The 8,671-nt window shown below is 41.3% G+C and overlaps 1 pseudogene; it reads left to right on the top strand.

The window, feature by feature from the left end:
• Positions 1–274: 274 nt before the first annotated feature.
• LOC143030011 (uncharacterized) lies at positions 275–2,896 on the top strand (annotated as a pseudogene).
• The last annotated feature ends 5,775 nt before the right edge of the window (positions 2,897–8,671 follow it).

Here is an 8,671-nt window from a genome sequence, read left to right as displayed (position 1 = left end):
TGGGGCCGGAGGACGAAAGGCCACGTCATTAAGAGCAACAGGGTGGGAGGGAGGAGGGCAGGTTCTGGCAGACATAGCAGCAGCCCAGGGTTAAGGAGTGGCTGGACGACGCCAGGATACTTGCCTTCTCTTCTGGAAACCTCTTCACCCCGCCTAAATGCAATGCATCCAAAGGCCTAATAGAGGAGATAACCCATCCATTAAGAGCATATATAAATTCATCTCCCTACGCCCCGATGGTATTCAAAACGCTAGCTCTCCTTCCACACTTTACATGTCAGAGGACCCACAGAAAATGTAAGCACTCAGAGAATGTCTAGGCAATGCAACGGAGGATGGAAAATTGGGAAAAGGGAGAAGTAGAGCAACTGTTGATGGAAGCAGAGGCCATCTAAGATAGACTCAATAAGGGCATCAACAGAAAGAAAAGTCCAGAAGACAAAGCCAGGAATTTTACAGACAAGATGAGGCAGAGAAAGCTTGTGGCTGCCTTGAGGTCGCTCGAAGGGGAGAATGAAGATCCTGGAGTTCTACCTCTAAACGAGGAAACGCTTAAGATCCTGAAAGAAAAACATCCAAAAGCAAGACCAGCAAACCTGGACTTTAAATCAGTGGTGACTACCTCCCACCCCACGAGGTAGTCTTTGACCGCATCAAAAGAGAAATGATCTGGAACCTTGCTCTACACACCCAGGGAGCGGCGGGACCATCGGGCTTAGATACGTCTGGATGGAAATGTCTCCTTAGCACCAGCCTATTTGGAACGGCAGCGGGGCGACTGTAGGAGGTCATCGCTGGTTTGGCGAAGAAACTGGCGACTAAGGACTGTCAGCACCTGGAGGCGTGCACAGCGTGCAGACTTATCCCGCTGGATAAGAAAACTGGCTGTCGTCCGATTGGTATAGGCGAGGTGTTGAGAATAATAATAGGAAAAGCCATCATGAAAGTCGCAAAGGACGAGGTGCGAGAAGCAGCTGGCAACCTGTAGGTGTGCGCGGGGCAACAGGCGGGCTCTGAGGCAGCAGTCCACGTTATGAGGAAGATATTCGAGGAACCAAACTGCGAAGCCGTCCTATTAGTCGATGCATCAAACGCATTCAACAACTTAAATGGAGAGGCTACTATACATAACATCAAAATCAAATGCCCAGTATTGGCCAAGTATGTGGAGAATACATACAGAGAACCTGCAAATCTATTTGTCACCAACAGGGTTGAGAAAAAAGAAACGAAAGTGGAGATCATCAAACCTACGGAAGGCACCACTCAGGGAGACCCGGTGGCCATGGCAGTGTACACGATCGGTCTTGTGCACCTGCAGCAGAAGATACAATATGAGGACACCAGGATCAAACAAGTAGCATATGCAGATGATCTCACGGGGGCAGGAAAAGTAGCTGATTTAAAAAAGTGGTGGGATCTGGTGCTGGCACACGACCCGGGCTTGGGTTATATTCCGAATGCAAAGAAGTCTGCCCTCATACTGAAGCCAGAGTATTTTGACAATGCCAAAATCCTCTTTGAGAACAGTGAAGTGAAGGTAACAAAAGAGGGGAAAGACATCTCGGTGCAGTGATCAGCTCAGAATCCTTTAAAAAGTAATATGTTGAAAATAAAGTTAACAAATGGGTGGCGGAAGTTAGACTTCTAGCCAACTTTGCAAAGACCGAACCGCAAACGGCATATGCCGCATTCATATATGGTGTTAAACATAAGTAGAACTATATATAGGACGGTACCGAACATCACCGACTTAATAAGACCCCTTGAAGAAACCATCAGAAACGAGCTAATACCGGCCATCACCAACGGACGGATAATAAACGAAGAGGAAAGAAAACTTATTGAACTTCCACCTAGAATGGGAGGGCTAGGCACTTCCAACCCGCTATACCTTGCCGACATAGAACACCGAAACTCCCTGCAACTCACGTCCTCCTTGATAAACAACATCGTGTCACAAGATCAACGGAAGGAGACTAAGATGGAGGAAATCAGAAAAATTAGAAGAAACATTTCAAAGGGAAGGGAAGAAGGGCAGAAGGAGGAACTTCGAGCACTTTTAGCTCTGCTGTCGAATTGTATAAAAAGAAAGATAACAATGGCGCAGGAAGTTGGGGCGTCCAATTGGCTGACAGCACTACCAATCGGGGCAAAGGGATTCACCCTAAACAAAAAAGAATTCACGGATGCCATTGCCCTGAGGTATGGATGACCATTGGAAGGGCTACCTAACAGATGTTCCTGTGATGTACAGCTTACTCCAGACCATGAGATGATATACAAGCAGGATGGATTCATTTGCATGTGACATGACAAGGTAAGGGATCTCACTGCCCAAATGCTTCAGGAGGTGTGCAAGCATGTGACTATTGAACCAACATTACTCCCACTAGAAGGGGAGAACTTCAGATACCGCACGTCCAACACATCAGTTGAAGCAAGAGTAGATGTCAGCGCAAGAGGTTTCTGGACACGGGGACAATTGGCTTTCTTTGACATACGAATATTTGATCCGATGGCCCCCTGTTACAACAACCTAACTATTGAGGCATCCCACTCCCGGTACGAGTATGAGAAGATCAGGATGCACGAAGAGCGTATACAAAATGTAGATCAAGGCTCATTCACTCCTATAACCTTTATGACTTCAGGTGGGATGGGTCCTAGAGCAAAGGCATTTTACGCTCGGCTGGCAGAGGTGATGGCTGAAAAGAAACAACAACCAAAAAGCAGCATTGTTTCATGGATGAGATGTAGACTGTCATTCTCACTCCTAAGATCAGCCCTCCTATGCCTGAGAGGTACCAGGGCCCCACCGCCCAAATCAGCATATATACAAAACCTAGACTTTGAGCAGACGGTGGTTGACACTAGGGTAAATGAATTTCTGTAATAGGCACTATTAAAAAAAGAAAAAAACATAAATAAATAAAAGGGTCGTCGACCACAGTCATTGGCGGGAGAGGGGCCAATGAACTGTGTCTGTGGGAGACAGATCCTGATTGCTTTCACCACAGTAGTAGTAGTAGTAGTAGTAGTAGTAGTAGTAGTAGTAGTAGTAGTAGTAGTAGTAGTAGTAGTAGTAGTAGCAGTAGTAATAGTAGTAGTAGTAGTATGAGCTTATGTAATGGTGAACATGGCTACGTTATCTGTGTTCTTAGTGCTCGTTCGAGTATCAGGGACTATCTATTTGGAATAGAAGACAAACCAACATCGAGGATAAACGCGTTACAGCGGCCATCAAGAAGCAATCTAAAGCGTTTCTGTCAGAACACAAATCTTCAAATGATTTATTCTTCGACAAGAGGGTAAAATAGTATCGCTCGTCTCCTTAAGCCTTACAACATAAGCAAATAAGAATGGGAGAGACTGCAAGAGACCATAAGGCCTACACTATGCAGTTGCATGTCCCTTACCACCTATCATCTCCATCCATAAAGTTATCTAGCCTTTTTTAAAACAATATATAGTGTCAGCGCTCACTATATGGCTACTAACATGAGGGCGCATTTTATATATATATTTTTTTTTACATAGGAAGCGTCTGACGTTTCTATTTAGCTCACTGAAGGAACTTGCCCTGTGCATGGACTCAGGGCCACGATGACTTCTCTCAAGAATTTGCGCTTACATCATCTAAATAAAATCGTATGGAACAGGAGACTACACAAGACTCCGTAACCTTGATGAAGGAGTACCTAAACTGAACTGATCTGATCTGAGTTGACTTGAATCTAGTTTTTGGAATAGGACCCAGTCACGCAACCATCGCCTCAGGGAACCATCTCATCGCTATGACTCCTTTGAAGAACTGGTTTCCATCCTGGGATCTTAATCAGGTACACTGTACTTACTTGGTTATGGCGGTCCGTAGGTGATCGACGAAGACAGTGCTCCAGTGAAATGTGATGTGTTGAGTGAGATTGTATGGTGATGTTGAGGTCTTTGGTGTTGATGCCAGCGGAGGTGACTGCATTCATTCCGCAACGACATGATTAGGCATAAATATAAGGATAATCCATGATGACAAGTACTGATTGAGGTAAAATGAAACAAAACTTTTGTGAGCTTATTTCCTTACTTTTAGAACTGTAGTCTTCTTTCAGAGATTTCAAAATGGAAAGGTTATGCAACTGTCTATATATAGCTTGGAATTATCTGTCCCTGCTACGTTCGTCGTTTTGTTTTCTCAGATCCAGCTCCCATAGAGAGGTCTGGGGCTAAAATTAATTTTCTTCTTTGATATTGCTGATCGTCAAAACTCAAAGACAGCTGGATACCAAAGAATTTCCATAAAAGGAACTGGCCTTCCTTGAATCAGCATCATAAAACACCAGTATCTTTCCATCTTTCCATCTTTTCCCCACTACGGGAGAAATTAGCCTAGGGAGAGGCAAAATTCTCCTAAGGGGAGAGTAAATCTCCTAGGAGGAGGATGTCATGGAGACAGTTGAAAACACACACACACACACACACACACACACACACACACACACACACACACACACACACACACACACACACACACACACACACACACACAGAGAGAGAGAGAGAGAGAGAGAGAGAGAGAGAGAGAGAGAGAGAGAGAGAGAGAGAGAGAGAGAGAGAGAGAGAGAGAGAGAGAGAGAGAGAGAGAGAGAGAGAGAGAGAGAGCTCTTGTCCGAGACCTCAGCTAGTGAACTCATTTTGCTGCCGAGACACCAGCAAAATGTCTTGTGAAGTTTATTGCTTCCTGTGAAGTTTATATCTTCGAATAGTGACAAGTGATTGTGTTGTGTTTCTTATAATTGTATATGTATAGCGTTAAACATTTACAGGTATAAGATAAGATAAAGTGTGGTGTTCTAGTGATTTAGAAACAAAACAGTGGTCTATTACTGTACTCAAAAGGTAGGGGTAATATTATAAGGTAAATAGAGTAAGCTTCGTGCACTTAGCTTATGTAGTGACCGCTTTTGTTTCTTTTGTTGGTCATATTTTCTCTTTGCTGTTTGTACTGCCGAAGGAGGAGCAAAATGGCTAGTGAAAGTTGTGTGAACCTGGAGGACTGTCTCAGGATGTGTGAGGAGGAAATTTGTCTTCTCAAAAGTGCGTCCTGTGAGAAGAGTGAGTCCTTCCCACAACCCAAAGAGCGTTACACCTCTTCCACTTCTGCCACTGCCGTGAGCAAGTGGCGCTCCGTGGGGTCCCTTTTGTTGAGCCCGCGTTAGATAAGCGGGTGCCCTGCAGAGCAACCGCTAGCTGTAACCAATCATTTTGCTCTGCTGGAAGATGAGGTGGCTGAAAATCAGGAGTTCTTGGTGGCGGGGGACTCCATGGTGCGAAACTATGATTACATCCTGCAGTGGAAGATTAAACGACGTTGCAAGCTAGTATGTCAACCGGGCCGTGGGATCATCTATTGTACCCAGACCAACAGGAAGCGTAGGCGAACGAACACGGTTACGATTGTTCATACGGAAAGTAACGATGTGGGTAGGGTGAGATCAGGGGAACTTTTTCGGAATTACAAGGTCCTCCTTCAGGAGATGAAGGAGCGTGGGAGCCGATATGTAGTCTGTGGGGTCCTTCCGATGATATACGCTGGCTCGTGTTGAAAAAGTAGAGTCATAGGAATTAATGAGAGGATATCACAATTGTGCACGCAACTGGGATACCACTTTCTTGATTCCTGGTCATGACCTTTATGCTTCTGATGGGGTCCACCTTCCTCGCAGAGGCAAAGATGTTCTTACAAACCTCATTATGGGAGTTTGTAATAAACTAGTCCCTTTTTGGGGGGTAGAAACTTAAAGGAAAGGAGAAATAGAATGTAATGAGGATATTAGAGTAGGGAGAAGCAATAATATAGAGCAATATGTCAGTGTAGGACAAAATATCATTTTAGAATTTAATGTCTGCAGAGGACAAAATATAACATTAGGATGTAATGTCAATAAAGGACAAAATATCACAATGGGATATGATGATAGTGGAGGACAATATATCACAGTAGGATATAATGTCAGTGGGTGGACAGAATATTTTTTTAGGAAGTGATGCCGAACAGAATGTCAGTGAACGAAGGGTGGCCGATGTGGGTCGCAGTGACGGAGGAGGGCAAGGTGTTCATGAGAGACTGGATGGCCGTAGGGGACCAGATATTTGTGATGGGGCAATTATCCATGAGGCACTGAATGTCAGTGAAGGACCAAATGTCAATATAGAGTAAGGTGTCAATAAATAAATAAAATTCTAATGTAAGGTATGATGTAGAAAATCAAAACGAGTCAAAAAGAAATAATCATAAGTTTCTTAAAACTGCGTACTTTAATGCTCGTAGTATTAGGAACAAATTCCAAGAAATCCAGGCGTATGTAAAAAGCAAAAACCTCGATATGATAGGAATAAGCGATACATGGTTAAATGGTAAATATTTTGAATCTGAATTTAATGTTGCGGAATTTAAACACTTTCATCAGGATATAAACCACAAGAAAGGTGAGGGTGGTCTGTGAAACAGGATACATATGATATTTTGTGGGTAGAATTAAACCAAACAAATGGACAAAAGATAAATGTAGGTGTAATATATAGGCCAAAAACATTATAACTAACAGATGACAAACTATTGTTTCAAGAACTGTCTAGTTTCTGCAACCGGGACTTGATAATAAGTTGTTTCAATTTGACTAACATTGATTGGATGACCCTTGAACGGCCATATAGTTAGTCGCTTGATAGATTTCCTCGGTGACAATTACATAGTTCAACATGTAAATAAGCACAAAAGACGTGGAAATTTACTCAATCTGTTGATCACTAGCCACGAAAGCATAATAACCGATGTAGAAGTTGGTTAAATATATGTAAGTGGTGATTGCAACTTAGATTCAAACTGCTAAAATTTAATAAAACTGCGTCAGGAGCTTCAGGTTACAGATTGGGGGGGCAAAATTAAGCGGAAAACCTGTAGATCAGATGTGGGAAATATTTCAAAATACGCTTACTATGATGATCTATACCTTCATCCCATTTAAGGAGAAACGCCCCCCCCCCCCAAAAAAAAAAAAAACAGGCTCGCCCGAAATGGCTTTACAAAGAAACTAAAATGTATATATATATATATATTTTTTAAGACAGATGAGAAATACAAGTGCTTGGGTGCACCTAATGACTATCAAAGTTATGTAATAATACAGATATTTAAAAAAGGCAAAAAAAGAAAAAAAAAAGCAATACGAAAAAAATATCGCTGATAAATCCAGAGATAACCCCGAAAAACTATATAGTTACATTAGAAATAAAAAGGTTATTAGGAATCGCATTGGCCCAGTATTATTTGCTGACGCTCAACATTAATATTGAAGGAATGTGTGATATTTTGAACAATAATTTTAGCTCAGTATTCGTAAACGAAACTACTCAAAGTGAACTCCAAACTGAAACCTGTGAAAAGTCTAGGGTGAACTTACTCACTACGGTGCATACAAAAAATAAATAAAACAAAATAAAAGGTGTATAGAAAAGCTCAAAGTTAATAAAACACCAGGGCCTGACGGCTGGCATCAAAGAATCTTAGAGGAAATGAAAAATTAGATTGTTGTTATATTAGAGATCATTTTTAAGAAATCCATCATATCCGGAGATGTCCCAAGAGAATGGAAGCTAGCTAATGTCATTCCCATATTCAAAAAATGTTAAAAAAATAATAATCCAAATAACTACAGGCCTATAAGGTTGACTTCAATCATATAAGAAAAAAAAAATGATGGAAAATATCGTCAGAGATGCTACCAAACACCATTTAGAAAGTAACTATTTGATAAATGATAGCCAGCATGAATTCAGACGGAAACGTTCTTGCGTGACTAACTTACTCGAATTCTACAAGACAGTCATCTCGAATTATGACAAAAGAAACAATATATACTTAGTATATCTTGACTTTGCAAAAAATTTTGATACCGTCTCCCACGAAAGACTACTTACTAAATTCGCTTTACACGGAATAAGTGGTGGTCTAATAAGTTGGAATAGTAATTCATTAAATGTTAGAAAACAAAGAGTTGTTCTAAATGGCAACACTTCTAGATGGAAAAATGTTACGAGTGGAGTTCCTCAGGGTTCCGTTCTTGGGCCACTTCTATTTATAGTATATATAGAAGATACAGACGATGGGCTGAAATCTATTTTCTCCAAATTTGGTAATGGTACAAAACTGTGCGGAATTGCAAATGATCATTTTGAACCAATTAGATATTCAAGACGATCTAGATAAACTATAAAAATGGTCTCAAAAGCGGCTAATGAAACTTAACACAAGTAATTGCAAGGTTATGAACATACATAGAAATAACAGTAAGTACGATTACAAGTTATTTGGAAGTTCGTTAACAAAAATGGATGGTGAAAAGGATCTCGGCGTAATTATCAGTAACGATCTCAAATCATTTAATCAGTGTATTTCAACCTCTGAGAAAGCAAATAAGATTCTAGGAATGATTGCGCGATCTTTTGACTTCAAAAGTCCATCTCTCATTAACAAGCTATATAAATCGTTAGTTCATCTACAATTGGAATATGCTGTTTCCGTATGGTCACCGAATCTCATTAAAGACATTGACAGATTGGAAAAAGTACAACGGCGAGCCACAAAACTGACTCCAAATATAAAAGATAAATC

The sequence above is a fragment of the Oratosquilla oratoria genome, chromosome 11, assembly GCF_046742065.1.
Source record: "Oratosquilla oratoria isolate Oo_2021 chromosome 11, ASM4674206v1, whole genome shotgun sequence".
Lineage (NCBI taxonomy): Eukaryota > Metazoa > Arthropoda > Malacostraca > Stomatopoda > Squillidae > Oratosquilla > Oratosquilla oratoria.
This window is presented reverse-complemented; position numbering and strand designations above follow the sequence as displayed.